Below are 19,969 nucleotides of genomic sequence, written 5' to 3' on the forward strand. Positions count from 1 at the left end.
TTTATATCCTCCTGTTATTTCAATCTATCCATCAGTGAGAGTACACAAGCTTTATCACTCACCTCAGGCGTGTAGAAAACCCAGCATGGGCCATTTAATTTTTTGTTTGTTTGTTTGTCCAAATACAGTATGGATTCTGATATCCTGCTTATAAATTGATCCTTTGGAATATAACAATTTGTTTGTCTGTAAAATAAAAAAATCCAACAACAAATGCTATAATAGTGACAAAAACATTTTCAACAAATAAGACTCAAGCCAACATTCTCCAGCTACTTTTACATCCAGGAGGAAAACCGGCTTTAAGGGGATGCAAAGACGAAGAATGATAAATAATCTTTGTAAATACACCAATGTGTCTGCTGAGGATTTCAATGTGGACTGGACTACGTCTCCCATCATGCACCACAAGTCATACCGCCAACGCACCTGCTCTGCTTGGCTGTATGATGAAATCAATCGCTGCTCCTGTCAGAAACATCTTGATGACATTAAACACGTGTTGTAACAACCAATAATTATTTTGATGAAGATGATGATGACGACAATGACGATGATGATGACAATATCAATGATACTTCTTGCAATATACTCTCACCTGCCTCGATGTACTGTATTTAGCAGCATGCAGTTTGTGGAACAAAGAAAAAGAGAAATGCCAACAGATATCTTTTTGGCATACTTAGCCATTCATGGGTAAGTGATTTAAGTGTTCATCTTGTTTTTATGATTTTTTTTATCTATACAATAATTGTAAATAAAGAACTCAGTCTTTGTTCATTTAATACTATGCAAAAAGTCATGCTTTTCTGATTGTTACCCACCCTTAATCCAAGAGAGTGTTGCTGGAATGTTTGTGGTCTCTAAAGTAAAAACAATATGATGTAAATTATTTTCTAGCTTGAAGAAAACATAATATGATAATTGCAAATTTGAACCTTATGCGGAGGATGATGACAGTGGTGACGGCTGTGAAGATGATGATGTTGATGATGTTAATGAACTGTGACTCTTGCTGCTTGACTGTCCCATTTACCAAACTCCTGACAGAAGCGCAAGTGAAAACAATGAAAACCAAAAAAAAAAAAAAAAAATCACTAAATAAATCTCCCAGAGCAGCATGACCCAGCATTGTGTGTCCTGGCCCCATGTAACATGTCCTGTTTTCATTGGTTTCATTTGGTATGACTTTTTTTTCTCTGATGTGTCAGATCAAAGGTTTGGGTTTATTGATTGAGTGTCAAAGTACACTCAACAAAAATATAAACGCAACACTTTTGGTTTTGCTCCCATTTTGTATGAGATGAACTCAAAGATCTAAATCTTTTTCCACATACACAATATCACCATTTCTCTCAAATATTGTTCACAAACCAGTCTAAATCTGTGACAGTGAGCACTTCTCCTTTGCTGAGATAATCCATCCCACCTCACAGGTGTGCCATATCAAGATGCTGATTAGACACCATGATTAGTGCACAGGTGTGCCTTAGACTGTCCACAATAAAAGGCCACTCTGAAAGATGCAGTTTTATCACACAGCACAATGCCACAGATGTCGCAAGATTTGAGGGAGCGTGCAGTTGGCATGCTGACAGCAGGAATGTCAACCAGAGCTGTTGCTCGTGTATTGAATGTTCATGTCTCTACCATAAGCCGTCTCCAAAGGCGTTTCAGAGAATTTGGCAGTACATCCAACCAGCCTCACAACCGCAGACCACCTGTAACCACACCAGCCCAGGACCTCCACATCCAGCATGTTCACCTCCAAGATCGTCTGAGACCAGCCACTCGGACAGCTGCTGAAACAATCAGTTTGCATAACCAAAGAATTTCTGCGCAAACTGTCAGAAACCGTCTCAGGGAAGCTCATCTGCATGCTCGTCGTCCTCATTGGGGTCTCGACCTGACTCCAGTTCGTCGTCGTAACCGACTTGAGTGGGCAAATGCTCACATTCGCTGGCGTTTGGCACGTTGGAGAGGTGTTCTCTTCACGGATGATGCGAAGGAGATGTGTTGCACTGCATGAGGCAAATGGTGGTCACACCAGATACTGACTGGTATCCCCCCCCAATAAAACAAAACTGCACCTTTCAGAGTGGCCTTTTATTGTGGGCAGTCTAAGGCACACCTGTGCACTAATCATGGTGTCTAATCAGCATCTTGATATGGCACACCTGTGAGGTGGGATGGATTATCTCAGCAAAGGAGAAGTGCTCACTATCACAGATTTAGACTGGTTTGTGAACAATATTTGAGAGAAATGGTGATATTGTGTATGTGGAAAAAGATTTAGATCTTTGAGTTCATCTCATACAAAATGGGAGTAAAACCAAAAGTGTTGCGTTTATATTTTTGTTGAGTATAAATCTTCCACTAATCAGGGAGTGCCTTCACTACAGGGGCTACATTGACACTGCAGTGATCACTGCAGTCTGGATGGTGTTCTCTAGATTGTGTTCACATTGGTGCTCAGCGATGTCTTCTTAATTGGAAAATCACATCTGAAGTAAAACATTGTGACGCATGATGAAATTGGGTGGTGTGGGGGGGTGCAGTGTTGTACTTTGTGCATACTTTGAGATTCTTTAAAATGTGTACTCGTAAATTAAACTATAAATAAATGTTATTTATTTACTTTTACAAATTTACCGTAATGGGCCAAGTAACGGCACAACTGATGATTCCTCCCCACCATTCAGCAAAAGTCGGAACAAGTAATCTTTTTTTGAAGTTGGAGCCCGCTGGCACATGTCCAGGCAGGCAAACTCTTCTTGATGTCTTGGATTTTTTTTAATGTACGCAACAATTAAACTGGATGTTGTGTCACCCAAGAACATGCCGTTGAACCTCCCACTCACGAAATGCCAACCTTGGTTCAGCCAGCACATGACTAGTAGTGGCCTAAAGCATCTTTAGGCAGGGGAACTCTTCTTGGTATCTCTGGTGTATTTTTGCTGAACAATGTAAATAGCATTTGTCATATTGCATGTCGCCAAGCCATGCTGATGATGAACCGAGCAGAACACACTGATGGAGCAAGCTTTGAAGAAAGGAACACCATGTGCTCCAGACCACAAATAAAAAGGACCATCGCGACCACTATCAGCAATATGTCCAAAAGCCAGGGTCTCTCATTGTATGGGGTTGTCTGTGTCCTGGGAAACGTAATTTACACTTCCACGATGACAACATTAATGTGGAAAAGTACACTGAGCTATTACAGCAACATATTCTGCCTTCAAGATGACATCTTTTCCAGGGATGTCCATACATTTGTCAACAAGACATAGTAAAACCACATTCTGCACACATTACAAAGGCACGGCTGTGGAAGAAGTGGATACCAATACTGGAATGGCCTCCCTGTAATCCTAAACTGTCCCCAGTCGAGAGTTTTGAAATGAAACGTGCAATGATGATGGCCCTGTACTGTTAAGATATGTTTGGGGGAAGAAGACAAAACACCTGAAACACTTCATAGCTCACTCATTCATTCACCTTCAACTGTTTACTCCAATTAAGGGTCTGGAGCCTATCCCAGCAGTCAGGCTTCAGCCCCCCTGGAGGCAGGGTACACCCTGGACAGGAGGGCACCAGTCTGTTGCAGGGCTACATATAGACAAACGCACACATTCACATCTGCACGCACACCTACGGACACTTAAGTTCCCAATTCAACTAACCTGCATGTCTTTGGATGTAGGAGGATGTTTTAACACCCGGCGAGAGCTCACGCCAACGCAGAGATAACATACAAACTCCAAAGAGAGAGGCCACAGCTGGAAATCAATCCCATGACTTTATTGTTGTGAGGCAACAGTGCTAACCACTGTCAATGTGCTGTCCCCACTTCATAGCTTGTATTGTCAAAGCCAAATGTCTTTTAAGTGTTATAAAAATGAATGGCAACATTACAAATTGGTAAATGCTTTGGCGTCCCAACTTTTTTTTTTTTTTTTTTTTTGGACTATGTTGCAGACCTTAAACGCGGGAATGGATGTATCCATCCATCCATTTTCTTCCGCTTTATCCGGAGTCGGGTCGCGGGGGCACCAGTTAAAGCAAAGCCGCCCAGACCTCCCGATCCACACACACCTCCCCCAGCTCCTCCAGGGGAACCCCGAGGCGTTCCCAAGCCAGCAGAGACACGTCCCTCCAGCGTGTCCTGGGTCTTCCCCGGGGCCTCCTCCCGATGGGACATGCCCGGAACACCTCTCCAGCGAGGCGTCCAGGGGGCATCCGGAAAAGATGCCCGAGCCACCTCAACTGGCTCCTTTCAACATGGAGGAGCAGCAGCTTGACTTGAGCTCCTCCCGAGTGACCGAGCTCCTCACCCTATCTCTAAGGGAGTGCCCAGCCACCCTGCGGAGGAAACTCATCTCGGCCGCTTGTACTCGCAATCTCGTTCTTTCGGTCATGAGCCAAATATCATGACCATAGGTGAGGATCGGAACGTAGATCGATCGGTAAATCTAGAGCTTTGCCCCCCTACTCAGCTCTCTCTTCACCACGACGGTCTGATACAGCGACCGCATCACTGCAGATTCTGCACCGATCCATCTGTCGATCTCACGCTCCATCCATCCCTCACTCGTGAACAAGACCCCGAGATACTTAAACTCCTCCACTTAAGGCAAGGACACTCCACCGACCTGAAGAGGGCAAAGCACCTTTTTCCGGTCGAGAACCATGGCCTCAGATTTGGAGGTGCTGATTTTCATCCCGGACGCTTCACACTTGGCTGCAAACCACCCCAGTGCACGCTGAAGGTCCTGATTTGACGAAGCCAACAGAACCACATCGTCCGCAAACAGCAGAGACGAGATTCTGTGGTTCCCAAAGCAGACCCCCTCTACACCCTGGCTGCACCTAGAAAATCTGTCCATAAAGATAATGAACAGAACCAGTGACAAAGGGCAGCCCTGGCGGAGGCCAACGTGCACTGGAAACAGGTTTGACTTACTACCGGCAATGCGAACCAAGCTGCTGCTGCGGCCGTACAGGGACCGGATAGCCCTTAGCAAAGGACCATTCCCTGGATGTATATAAACAAAGTATCTTTAGTTCATCCTGTCTGCAATGCTAATGTAAATTAAGTTCCTTCGGCTGCTCCCTTGTTTTGTACTCAGGGTCGCCACAGCAAATCCAAGGTGGATCTGCATGTTGAATTGGCACAAATTTTACGCCGGATGCCCTTCCTGACGCAACTCCTCATTACATGGAGAAATGTAGGGGTGGGATTCGAACCGGGAACCTTCCGCACTGAAACCAAGTGCATCAACCACTTTTCCACCACCCCTACTCTGCAATGCTAATGTATAAATTTTAAATTATTACTAGCGTGTTGCGGTGGGGATCCATGGACTCTAGATTGGGTAGTTTTATAAAATTGGTAGCTGACATTATTGAACGGTGGTAATAAATTATGCAAAGTTTCTATAATGATTTCAACTGAAAGTGCAGGGAATTAAAATGAGACATTTTTGTGAATAATTGTATTTACTATTTGGCACATTTAGTTGATGTCATGTTTCACAACTGGCAAGGTTGAGATACTTCCTTTGTTCAGAGTTTGTCTGGTTACCATGGACTGATTAATGGTGACATCAACATTACACACACAGAGGCCACTTGGTTTTTAATATATAGATTATTTGTATTTTCCATATCATCCCAACTTTTTCTGATTTGGAGTTGCACACAATCATCAGCATTCAGTTTAATCTCCGGTGAAATTCCCAGTGCAAACAAATACGTATGTGTTTCTTAGTACAATAAGTAAATAAATCAAGGAAGAAAAAATCCTTTATTAATCTGACTAATGCATGGAAAATAATTATGTATAAGGCCAGTGTGCACTGTCATTATGTTACAGGAAGGACAATAGTTGTACTGTGTATGGGTGTGTCAGGCTGGAGGGGCATCACCATTGGTGATGGACAATGGAATCATCCAAGTGCCCAACCTGTGACTGGAATGGATTCAGTGTGTAACAAATAATATATTATACATGAAGTGTTATTTTCTACAGAGTCTGTTCTGACCACATTACAACCAAAAAAAAAAAAAAAAAAAAAAAGAGCTTGGGATAATATCTATTTTAAAATCAAACTATATCTGTGCAAAATTTGTAGCATTTACCAAGGCACAACAGGAGTGATATTTTACATTAACAACGCCACAGCACAGAATCTACTGTATGTTTACTTTAAAATGTTTCCCAGATGTTTTGTTTGTTCATGATCCAAGATTAAAACTGACATGAAATGGGTAGTATGCTGACCATATTTCAGTTTATTGAATAATCATGATTTCAATACATGCAGCAGAACCAGAGTACTTTTATCAACACGTCCACTAGGAAGCAGCATTTCATTAAAGACAACAGAACAAAGGAGCCAAGTTCAAGTGCTTCATCTCCAGCACTGTTCTCAGGGGGAAATAGAAATAAACAGAAATAATCAGAATTCAGATTTGCCATATGTATGGAGATGAAGACAAAATAAACAGATGATAAATATTTTAAAATGAAAGCCAGATATGACAAGGTTTACTTGTCACAGTTGTTAGATGTGTTATTCAAAGTGACAGCATCACAGCTTTCATGCATTTTTTATTATACTATCCAGAAGTCACCAGTCTTCCACTGCCCAAAAGCACATTTTCAACTTTGTTTTGCACTCATATCGATTTTGAGTTGACTTAACTTTGAAAAGCTGTGAAGGAAAAGAAAAGACAAAAAAATTATTTAGTTATCTATCATTAAGCCCAGTATGAGAAAAACATGGCTGTCACATCCTAGCCAAATATGTAACTGTTAACTCAAGTATATAGCTTTAACTACATTTGGTAACGTAGGCAATCCATTTAATTTAACTTTTAACGTTTCCATTTTATGTGTTTGTTACATGTTTTAATTTTTATATATACAGCTACGATACAGGGCTCTTTCTAGTGTTGCACAGCACAACGTTATGAACACTGCAATTTTTCACCTGATGCAGATTTTCATGCAAACTGCCTGCATTCTGTAAATAGCATGTACAGTCACGCTCATGTGTTTGTCTAAAAATGAAGTATGGTCTGGTACAGAGCTTGTGCACATCTGTCATCAAAAAGCATTTAAACTACCAAAAACCAGGTCTAAATTGTAGTGCTGTGTGCAACATTCAGACACGCCTTACTTAAACGGGTTCACACAACACAAGCACACCCTGTTTGCCTGCACATATCATCAGTCACATGGTGAACATGATGGCTTATTATAGCCACTGTATGGGGGAAAACTTAAATTTGACAAAAAAAGCTCTCTCATGCTGTTAACTTATCAAGTCTTTAACTTGGTTCCACTTTTGCAACACCATAACGCTGTGCACCTAGTGCACTCTAGTTTAAATGTTAGCACAGCCACCATTCTGATTGCTTGATATGTTCATACAATGAACACATCCAGGACTAATGAACAAGTAAATCGTTGAGCTGTGTGCTGATATTTCCTGCTGCTTAAAAAGTAATATATGCTCAGCCACATCCCAATTACAGTCATGCTATCTGTGCAACTGTCTATGCCCACCACCAAGATAGGGCCCACAGTGTGTAACCAAACCCATGATGTGGGATTTTGAAATCATCCTTGAGCAAAGTGAGCTCAATCAGACAAAGATGGCATTATTTTTTATGCGATACCAAAGGTTTCCAACTTGCAAATATAAACCTTATTTGAAAATGAAAATTCAGGCATTCAAATGAAAGTATGTGTGTCAAACATTTCTGGTCTCTCATGAATGACATCAAAGAAATCTTGTGTAAAGTGTGTACAACTCGGAGGAAACCAACAATCAGTGAAATCTAAAGATGCCTGTTTGCTAACATTAGCCCTGTGTTAGCTGTAGCACTAGCCTTTTAGCATCAGCATGCAGGGCAGTGTGTGTGTTGGGATGGCACGGCCTGTGAATATAGAGTGGGCTCCCACAGCTCAGAAGATTAGCACTGGGTGCATTCAGGTCCATGTGTGAGGGCTGATTTCTACAATGAATGGTCCCTTTACTGGGCCCTGAGCTGAATCCTGCTGCTTCCCTTTGGCCCAGTAGAGGCCTGCAGTAACTGACAGACCCTTACAATCTGCCAACACTGGTGGAGGTTTGGGGGCTCTCATTCTGTTTCCTTTCTTTTTCTTCCAAAGGATTGATTTTGAAATTACTCCCTCTCTGCCCAGTGTGTGTGCATTCGTCTGTATGTGTGAGTTTGCATTTCTTTGCATGCACACGCACACACACACACACACACACACACACACACACACACACACACACACACACACACACACACACACACACACACACACACACACACACACACACACACATTTGAATGCCAGTCTTGGCATTTTTCTTAATAGGATAATGATGTACTGTGATTCCTGTTGATGGAACTGTGGGAACGACGGGAAATTACACACACTCCGTTCAAGGTCGTACACCTGCGGCTAATTCAGAGAAAAAGTCATATTTGAGAACTTTTTATATGAGGAAAAACACTATAGATGTAGGAGTGTTCTCACTCTGCTGAAGGTTTGTTTTTGTAAAAAAAAAAAGATAGAATAATCACTAAAATGTACTGATTCCAACACAACAATAATGCTTATTTAATACTGCAAACTAAAAGTCGTTTCAAGAGGGTGATGAGTACTCGTGCAGATTACTGAAAAAGGGGGCTTGCTGGTTGGTGAGTTGGTAGGATAGGGGTGAAGGGAGGTGCAATTAAGAATTGTGACCACTAGGGGTCATCTGTGGAGTGTTTACATGGTGCTCTCATGCCAACAATCTTGCCAAACCATGTCTTATTGGCTTTTTTCACCCCATGCATTGAGAAATATTTGATGACCTTACATTGTTTTGGGGGACTTTTTTATGGTTATGCTGTCTTTCATAGAAAATGGCTTCTTTCATGGCAACATAATACGAGGAGTGACATTATAAGAACTAGGTAATGGTACTTGTGAGCATGAAGACTGTAAGGGCTACGGCAATTTGACAATCTGACGTTGGTCCCAAAGACCTTGACCAACACCTTGTCACCTTGTCCTCCACCTAAGTGTGTGCCATACTTGGTCCAAACCAGGCTGACTCCCAGATTCCTTGACCTTAACCTTTGCCAAAATAAATTCTTCAAGAGCAGTTTCAATAGTAAACCTTCACTGACTTTCCATGTTTGGTAGAAATCAGCAAAAGGACTTGGAAGGAGTAGGTCAACAAACAGACCTTAGCCACAATGACAATTTGATTTTGCTGGTCAATTTCAGACCCTACCTGTTGGTCTTTCAAAGAAGGGAAGCTCATTGTCGGCTTACATGATAAAATTGGTCAGTTTATTTATATGTACATTCAAATATGTAAAATGGTCATAACAGTTCCGTTGTACAAGCATTTCACAATTTATATCTCTATTACATACAGTATTTTATGATGGCACAAATACATTATAACACAAGTATATTATTATACTTGTGTTCCAGTTCCAGCTCCAATAGCATATCTTAAAGTTGCTGCAGTTAAAAAGTTTGTAGTTGGATCTTGGTGCTTCTGAGTGTCCCGCGGGGTCCGAAGCATTTGTTTAGGACTTTATTAGAGCAAAACAGAACAAAGGAATACAGTGACAACTCTCAGCATCTATAACAAAGAATCAGATGTAACAAGTTCCAGTGGTGTCAAAAGTACACACATTTGTTACTTAAGTAGAAGTATAGATACTGCGGTTTAAAAACACTCTGGTAAAAGTTGAAGTATCAACTTGACCTCTTTACTCAAGTAAAAGTGAAAAAGTATGTGCTCAAAAACCTACTTAAAGTATAAAAGTATAAAGATGCCACTATATGAATTGAAAGCTTAATTTAAAAACTGATTTGTTCTACATGTGGCCCAAGACCCAAAACCCAAAATTACCCCCCAACACCACCTGCATGAAAATGTTTCAATTCTAGAAGCTCTGAAATGTAATCTGGGACTATTCCAGACAATAAACTGCAGTGAGTGCAGCATCCATTTAGTGAAGAAAAAAAAAACTTTCCTTATTCAGATTCATTCCAGTAGTATTCTGCTCTTACTAGGATGCAGCAGTTTTCTAGTTTGGCAGATAGTTCTGGAGGAAATCACTGAAGAAATTAACACATTGAAAATATGGTTTGACCGAAACAAACTGTCATTAAACTTAAATAAGACAGGGATGAAATGGAGGTGTGAGAGTCACTAGGTGTTCACAGGAAACATTTATTTCTGTATGATTTATTTATGTTCATTGTTAGTTGCTTTTATATTTTCTGTTGTGTTTCTATTCAGGTTCTTTTTGTCTCTCTAAAATTGTATATAATAATCATTAGATTATTAATATATAAACAAAAAAAAATTTAAGAAATATTACAATTTGAAAACAAATGCACCCGAACGTGATGACAGCTGCTTAATGCTAACTTTTAACATTGAAAATGCCATAGACATGCTAACGCGTTAGCGTCGCTCCCGTTTTATCAACTGTTTCAGAAGACCATAACAGGTCGGTTTAACATAGAAAAGGTAAATAATACTCACAGACGTATGCTCTTTAGGGTTTTAGCGGGGGAAAATTAAGCGAAAGAAAGAAAGAATAAACGAAGCAATAGGTCGAAGCATTGCTTCAATCTGCGAACCACAGCATGGATTGGTTCACGCTTCAAAGCAAAGCCGTGCTGCAGAAAAGTTGATTACAGGCGCACATGACGTGAAATATATATATAGAAGTAGGCAGAAAAATAAGTAAAGGAGTAAAGTATAGATACCTAAAAAGTGTACTTAAGTACAGTAAGGAAGTATTTGTACTTCGTTACTTGACACCTCTGGTAACAACAAAGCGATTATGAACCTCCAAAGAAAATACAATCTGCATTACATCATTTCCTCAATGAGTCAGGTGGATTGTATCCATTATAATGCTGTCTGAAGTGGTTAATTTGAAAATGACACCGTTTAAAGCAGGACACCTGGATATCCCAGCTAGGAATAATGGAATCTGACTGCAGTTCTATTTTGTGGCTTTTCTCTTAACTGGGGCCATGATTAAGAGGTATGGCCAGGGGCTAGAGGTGAATTTATTGGACCAAGAATGTTTTCATTAATCAGGAATGAAAGTCAGAGGTTCAAAGACAATCAGATACCGTCGTAGTTCCGACCTTAAGCGATGACAAGTAGCGATCCGGCGGCGTTATTCCCATGACTTGCTGGACAGCATCCGGTGCAGTGGGAAGATGGATGGAGACGGAAGGGCACCGCCAGGAGCCTATGGATTAACTTGACTCAACACGGAAAACCTCACCAGGCCTGGACACAGAATGGGTGAACAGACTGATCGCTCTTTCGCTCTCACCGGCTCTTGTCGGTGTTTATTCTCGCAGTTCTTAGTTGGTGGAGTGATTTGTCTGGTTAATTCCGATAACGAATGAGAGTCCAGCATGCTAACTAGTTAAGCGGCCCTGTGCAGTCGGCGTCAACTTCTTAGAGGGACAAGTGCCGTTCAGCCACACGAGAATGAGCAAAAACATGGGTAATTGTGACAGTAATGAAGAAGAAAGCAGATATGCCATATTGTTTAAGCCTGTAGCAAACTGGTGCTTGGGTCCCATGACCGTTGACCCGGAACTGTTATAGGCTGTCCCAGGCATGCACAGTCGTAACTGTGAGATGGCTTATTCTCACATACCTATATCTCAAAATAGCTGTCAATCAAAATGGGATTCAGCCTTTTGACTGATTGTCCAATCATTGTGCAGAAGTCCAGCGTCCAGACCCGCCCACAACTCCATTCACCTACAGAGACCCTTGGCATCTGGGGGCAGGGCAAAATCGTGGCAATGACCGTTGAGTTTCAAGGCAATGAAAAAAACCTTTCCAGCCAGTCCCATTGAAGTGAACAGACGCTCGGCTTCTACAGGAAAATTTGACCACAGACCGAATGAGAAAAAAGATTTAAGAGAAGTTAACAAAATAGAGTCAGTCAGTTTGTGATAAGTAGCTGATTTTGAACAAACCCGTCTTCAAAATAAACATGTTCTAATGCATTTATAGTCAGTGAAATGCTAACAAACTGTACATATTTGACGACTTAATTTTTTGACATTTTAGGCCTTGCAGTCTAAGATAAACCGCCTCTGCTCCATGTGTGTTATGACGGCTGTCCTCCATTGCTGAAGATAACTGCATTGTGTTTGAGTTGAGTCCTATCTCTCGAACAGGCTCTAGTGTGGGCTGTCAGACCTGCTCAGGATCTGCAATAACACTGACAATTGTTGCATTGGAAAATGCTTGAAGTAGCTGCCAAGTGTTGTCGGTCATGTGTACGCTAATATTCTTGCTTTCTACAGCTGATGTGGCCTTCCTCAACAGTCCACGTCCAGTCCACATTTCACTTTCTTGAGTGCCTCTTCCCCCCAGATATCATGCTGAATGCCGTTTCTCGACATATGCTGCTTTAAGACATCTTTGAAATGCAATTTTTTTGTCCTCCATGGCTCGTCCTTGGTGCAGTTCAGAGTGGAACTCAGCTTTTGGGAGCCTGCTGTGCCCAGCGAAGCTGGTTATTAGGGCTTCATCACTGACTGTATGTGCACAACGCAGTACCTCAACATCCGAGATACGATGTTGCCACTTGATGTTGAGGATGGAGCGTGGGTGGTGAAGCTGGAGTGTAGTCAGGGCCTTGTGTATGATGTGTGTTATAGCTTTAGTACAAATCAGAATTAAAACTTCAGTTTTGACTTTTGTCCCAATGACCTTGAATGTAATGATGGAACTTTGGTAAATTCAGTCTTCCTTTGGCCACACAACAACACTGCCAAATTTCTTAGACATTGGAGTGAAAAATCTAAATTTTGACCTAAGACCCCAATGACTTTGCCCTTTGCCAAAATAATAAGAGATGATTGGTTAAGCTGATCTCTTTGCAGATGAACAGACCTCCAAGTCTGTCTTGCTGTATGGCTGTGATGTGACTGAAGGCGTTTCGGTATAAGGTTCTTTGGAGGAGCCTTGGGTACTGCTGGAATGTGTCAAATGAGCCGTTTCAGCTGACGAGTATCACTTGCGTTGTGACGTTTTTGCCATGTAGTATGTTTCTCTGGGCCTGATCTAACACGGAGCTGTCAGTGCTGAAGACCCCAGGCTGAGGGAGCAGCCACTTTTCACCTGGCCACAGCAGTTCGATGGTTGCTTTTGAGATCTGTTGAAGGACTGGTTGTCTGCCTGGGTGGTTGCCATCTAGGACAAGGGCTGGTTCCATGTTATAGCGAATGGGGTGACGTATGCACCAGTGCCTGCTCGTAGACATGACCTGACATGAGCTCCTTATCCCACTGAGCCAACCTGCTCTGATGAAAAAATCAGCTGCTGTAATGACAGAAATATTTTGCTTTAATGACACAATTAAACAGCAGCAGTGCAAAACATATTTCATTAGCTGTTTGTTAATGTTGACTTCCAGTGATAAAGATCAAGGAGGAATGATGTGCACACTGCAGCTTGGGAACACTTGCAGTCACCCCTGTCCTCACACATCACTCTCTGTCACCAACAGACACAAACTCTATTCCAGCACGACAGCTGACAGACAGCGTTATGATTACCATCACTCCTCTAACCTCACACGGATAATCGCCATGACCTCCTGCTCACCGTGTCAATGCTGAGATGATCAGAGAAATGACAACTACAGCAGAAGATATGAGGACATCGCATTGATCAGAGTGTCATCAGAAGGTAAGGACGAGCTGAAGGTGGACTGGAGACAAACATAAACAGCGAGACTACTTCTCATTACATGTGTGATATTGCCAGTTCGTCTTCATTTCCCACAGTTCACTCAGGAGGCACTAATAGCTCGTGCGTCAAAAACCTGCTTGGCAGGTGACAGATGAACTGTGAATAGCTGAATGTATAATTACACATCACTTCTAATATGATCAGTTTCCTCTGAAACATCTTCAGTGTGAGAGCTTGGAAGCAAACGACTGTCTATGTGTCTGATATCTATCAGTCCTGACAGTGCATGGCATTTCTGTGCGCTCATGACGTTGTGCTTCATCTATGTTTGGTTAACAGTGGAAAAGATGGAAATTTTGATTTTGGCCATCCATCAAAAAATGGCCATCAGTGATCACATGCAGATTAATATAGATAGATAGTAGATTATTATTTTCTTCATCTGTTTGTGTGTGTGTGTGTGTGTCCCTGTTGAAATATCTCAACAGCTAACTGAGAAATTTGAACTGAATTTGGTACATTAGTTAAGTCCCCCCCCAAGCATGAACCCATTAACTGTTGAGGCTCAGAGGTTAAAGGTTAAGGTCACAGCACAAGGTCAAACTTTTTCCACAATGCAAATGCGTGTGTGTGTGTGTGTGTGTGAGAGAGAGAGAGAGAGAGAGACTAGACAGTTTCCTTCATACTTGGTGGGAATATTAATATGACTTGTATAGATATCTAGAGGTGCTTACAGTTTGGGATAGTATGGTCAAAGGTCAAGGAAAACATGGTCCAAATTCACCTTTTTTTGTATAGTTCAAAAACCAAGAAGGCTAGATGGATCAAACTTGGTGGGAATATTACTTGGCGCTGATAAGATTTTAGTTTGGTCAAAAGTTAAATGTCAAGGGAAAACATGGTCTGAAAATCTTTTTATTCCCTTCATATCTCAACAACCAATAAGTCTAGACAGGTAATCCACAGCATAGATTTTGGAGTAGTTTGGTCAAAGATGGTTGAGATCAAGGAAAACATGGTCTGCAAAGCATCTTTGTTGTATATCACAACAACCAAGCAGCCTAAATGGGTCCAATTTAGTGGGGATATTAATTGGACAGATATATAGAAGTGATTAGATTTTGGAGTAGTTTGGCCAAAGATAAAAGTCAAGGTCTGAAAATCACCTTTTTTTTTTCCTTTTGTACATTTCAGCAACAAAATAAACAATAGGTGGATCATTAGATTTTGGAGTAGTTTGGCCAAAGTCAAAGAAAACATGGTCTCAAAACACTTTTTTAATATCTCAACATCCAAGATGCCTAGATGGATCAAACTTGTGAAAATATTATTTGAACAGATGTCTAGAGGTGTTTAGATTTTAGAGTAACTTGGTCAAATGTCAAAGTCAAGGAAAACATGGTATATATAAAAAAAACACATTCAACACCCAAAGAACCAAGATAACTCATTAGATTTTGGAGTCATTTGGTCAAAGCTGAAGGAAAATTTGATCCAAAACCAAATTGTTTAGTAAATTTCAAAAGCCAAGAAGCCTGGATGATGACCTAAAGCATATATTGATAAGTAAAATATTTGTGATTGATTGGTATTCATATGTCATATGATGTCACATCAAGTCATATGATGAAGTCATGTATAGTAAAAAAAAAACAAAAACACCACCATTAGAGGTATATGTGTATTTACTTGCACATTTCTATCATGGTGTGGGGAGCGTGCAGGGTATGCATAATCCCTCTGATGTCTTTCATTTGACCTTGAAGGTGACAATCAAGTTTTCTCATGCTTTGATTATTGATGGTGGAGAAGTGGTTCTAGACAGGCCCACAGGTACTATCAGACATGGATAGGAAGTTATATGTGGGCTTATTATATGCAACTAATTTGACCTTGTTTGACCTTGAATATATTCAAGATCAGACAAAAATTGGTGTAACGAAGCAGAATGTACTGACACCCACTGAAGCTGTATCCATGTGGTGGCAAGCTTTGCACTTGCTGAAATGTCCCTATCTAGTTATTATTTAAGCCTTAGTGATGCTGATGAGAATTATTCCTAGTTTGTATTTATCAATATAAACTATATAAGGTGCACGTCATATAATTAGTAAAAAGATGTGTGAATGATGGATATCGAGAAGTCGACTGAATACTGTTTCTAGTTTCTGTCACACCAGCACTGGTCTTTGACAGAATTAATATTCAGCATTCAATAATCAGCCTCCTCCGTTCCTCTGGCATGTGCCCGTGGTATTGCTGTGCGCTCGCACTCACTACTGGGTGGCCTGGTTGGGAGCTAGTCAATGTTCCTCGCTTGGCAAGCAGAAAAGTTGTCAGGTTCTCCAAGAAAAGCAGCAAGGTGGGGTCGGTGTGTGCATCCCACGACTGTTTCTTGCTGCAGCTTGGCAAAGCAACACTTTTGTCGCGAATGTAAATATTACCGTTTGTCGCACACTCTACTCGTTGTTTCACAGGGACTCAGGCTGAATAGACGCAGTGGATTGGCTGCAGCTAATTTGTTGAACCTGAGTTTGGGATCTGTTGTCAGGGTTCTTTGTCTTGCATTTCCCCCAGCTTCTTTTTTCCTCACTTTCCCTCGTGCTTTCTGTTTTTTTGTTGGTGAAGATTGTGCATCAATGCGGTCAAAAGCTTTCTCAGTGAAATGACCCGTGCTTAAATGTTCTGGGGGCGTCTTGTTGAATCACTCAAACAAATTGCTGTTGATATGAAGATGTGGCTTGGTGTCTGTTTAGATGGGGGGTTATACACTTGGCAAAGCACTAGGGGTGCATTGCATTGAATGATAGATCGAGCATAATTTATGACTGTGTGTCTTTGCTCACTTGATTAGTTTGTTTTCTTTTGTGAGCTCCATTCCAGTCACATTAACTGGCCTGATTTACCAAGATCCCAGAGTGCTAAACTGCACAGACAATCCAAACTTTTGAGCGTTGTGGGGTGGAGACAACTTTGCCCATGATTGAGGAAGATTAATAACATAATTGATAGCGGGTGGAACATGATGCAGAGATCAGTATGTCAATGAGGATTTTGCATGTGTTAATGGCCATAAATGCAAAATGGAATTAAATCAGCCACTTGCAGCTATGCACCATATGCTTTGTTAAGCATTATGTGGCAAAGAGATTGAAACTTGCTGACAGTCATCGCTCTTAACCTCACATAACTCCAGCAGAAATGCAACAATGTATTAACATGGGTTTTAGAGAGTCTGAATGAATAATATTGTGTGTTGGGGGGGGTTTGGCTGGGCATTTTGGTGTTCTTTTCTTTTCTTTGCTCTCCAGGTGGTATGCAAACTGATTTATTGTCTGTGGAGAAGGTGCTGGCAGAAGAGTCCTTCACCCTCATCAATGTGATGTGCAGCACCTGTGGATGGTGCTCACGTGCAACCTTAAAGACTTTCAGCTGAAGCAGATAATGAGATGGCGTTCTGCATTTAAGTCGTGTGATTCAAGCAGAATTGCTGGGAACTCGACCTTGTGATGTTCGTTTGTGAGACGCTGAGGACCGCGCCTGGGTTTGACACATCGTGCCTGTGAAGGAGGACGGGTGAGGGACACATGCTGTCAGTACACATCAGAGGTGATTGATTGTCTGAATAATTGTTAACAGTAACTTGGTATTTTGTTATGCAGTATATGTGAACATTGATGAGAATTGTGCAGCTCGCTTCTCACGGCCGTGGCATGCGGACTGATGATCCTCCACCTGTTGTGAGAAGCTGCTCATTTATATAAAGCTTTAATTCAGACCTGAATGTGTTGCTGATAGTGTGTGCCTTTGAAGGATATTAGTTGTAGCTGCTGACTTACCTCACCTTTTCTATCCTTCGCAGAGTCGGTTTGTCGTGTCCACCTGGGGGGTGTTTGGCGGTGAACGTGGGTCCAGAAGCGCCGGGCTTCGATCCTTTTGGGCGCTGGAGAGCGTGCCATCCTTCACTCCGCCAGACTGACGCAGTTTATGTTTGTACACTTTGTATTGCACAGAAGGGGGAAAAATAAAATTGTTTTGTTTTTGGAACCGCTTTCTGGTTGTTTTGGCGCTGGGTTCCGTCAGACGCAGGTCTGCTCCTCAACCCACATCAACACATAACAAATATTATATGACATATGTATTTCTAAGTAATTTATTAACAATTTCTATATTTTTTTTAATTTGATTTTATTCTTCATGTTTTCTGTCTGATGTCTTGATGCCTGTTGCAAATCAGTTTCCTTTCGGATAGTAATAAAGTTGAAGTTGGAGATGGTTTCATATAGTAGATCTGTCTGCAGTAGAGAGTTCTCAAAAAACATCAAAGACATTGACTACTGTAGTGAGGGAAGCCAACAAGACAACCTTGGCAATGCTAAAGGAGTTATAGTTTTTAGCGGCTGTGATTCAAGAAACTGGACATAGTACAACATTTGTCACATCAAAAGTCACAACATGATGGTGGAGGAGAAGAGAAAAAGAATTTCATGTAAGAAAGCAGTACATGTCTAGCCTAGTCTCTCATGTGTCTTCTGGCAAACTCTAGCTGGAATTTCATATCTTCTTTTGAAGAAAATCCTTCTCTGTTTTGCCTGGTGTGGTAGATGCAGTGAATCGCGACACCTGCTCCTGACCTGATCACTAATATGCTGTGATAAAGAACTAAAAGAACAGTAATGTCCAAATACATATGGACCAAACTGTATGATATGAGATTTATTGTCATTGTCATTACACGAGTGCAACAACAACGGAATTACGTTTACACTCCAATTACCTCAGACAACATACAGCAATTAATCCACAATTATTACTTGTTTACCGTAATAATGGCACACATCAGAATTAAAGACAACCCATATACATTTGACATTGTTTATGTGCACTAAACTTTAGGTAGCCCATCATCTGAATTGAGGCAAAGTGGGTGAAGGCTGCAGCAGGAGGGGCCCGCGCCACCCAGCTTGGGGGGTTGAAGGCTGCAGCAGTAAAAACAGCACTGACTTCGAGGTGGCAGGGAGGAAGCCAGGGTGAGGGGAGTGAAGAGACATGGGGGGGGTAATAGGAATGGAGGGAGGGAGACATACGTCGTGTGCAGATGAGTTAAGTTTCTGTCAGTTTCTGTCCGTGTGTGTGTAAAGTCTGATGTTGCTAGGCAACAGCAGGCTGGGGGGTGGGGTGGGGGGAGTAGATAGATGAGAAGGGGGAGCCAAATTCCTTCACCAAGCCCATAGATCCTTCTGGGGGAAGAACAGGGTATTTGGCCTTCAGCAACACATAAGGCTGCCATGTTGATGTTAGGCAGAGAGATACAGAATTCCATTTACTGCACCTCTGACCATCTAGATTCCAAATTTATGAAAAATATTCTCCGGTCCTCAGCAGTACATTCTTTTGCAATGCAACATATATTCTCCAAGATGATCTTCATTTTGCGTTTGAATTCAAGAGTTCACACAGTCTGAGATTACACAGCATTGCCTAACTCATTAATCATGACGGACTGATGAGGGGATGACATTCTGGAAGCAGCCGTCTTGCTAATATTCCTGTGGGTCAGGGCAGCGCACAAGCCAATCAGCGCCAAACCTCCCACCATAAAGCGAATGAAAATAAATCCTCAACGTCTTCCACAGAGAGTGGAGCCAAGCATGTCACACCCCGTCTCTCTCAGGCGTCAAGAGCATAGCCCACTGGGTAGGTTCCATCAGGGCACGCAGGGTCCCCAGCCCTGATTTCCTTGTCAAAGAAAATGGTGTCAATAGCGCTGAGAGACCAGGTGATCAATTCCATGGTTAATCCAAATCTTAATTTGAAGAATTCACAGTCTGGTGAAAATGGGACTTTGAAGGTCGGAGCAGAGATTTAGAACAGAAAAAGGAGGAGAGGAGAGGGGGAGGAATACAACTGTCCTTGCCGGAGTCCCAAGCTGTGTTTTCTACTTCACATCTAATTAAAAGAGATTTACTTATGTTGCCTTATTTAATAAGTTAAAAACATGGGATTTGCTTGTCTGATTTGTATGAAATCTTGCAGTAGAGTTGTGTTCAAAAGTTTACATACTCTGGTAGAATTTTGGGGGTTTTTTTTTGGCAATTTTTCAGAGAATGTGAATAATAAACTTTTTTCACTCATGGTTAGTGGTTGTGTGAAGCTGTTTATTGTCAAATAACTGTATTTACTCT

Source organism: Thalassophryne amazonica, chromosome 3 (assembly GCF_902500255.1).
Source record: "Thalassophryne amazonica chromosome 3, fThaAma1.1, whole genome shotgun sequence".
Taxonomy (NCBI): Eukaryota; Metazoa; Chordata; class Actinopteri; order Batrachoidiformes; family Batrachoididae; genus Thalassophryne; species Thalassophryne amazonica.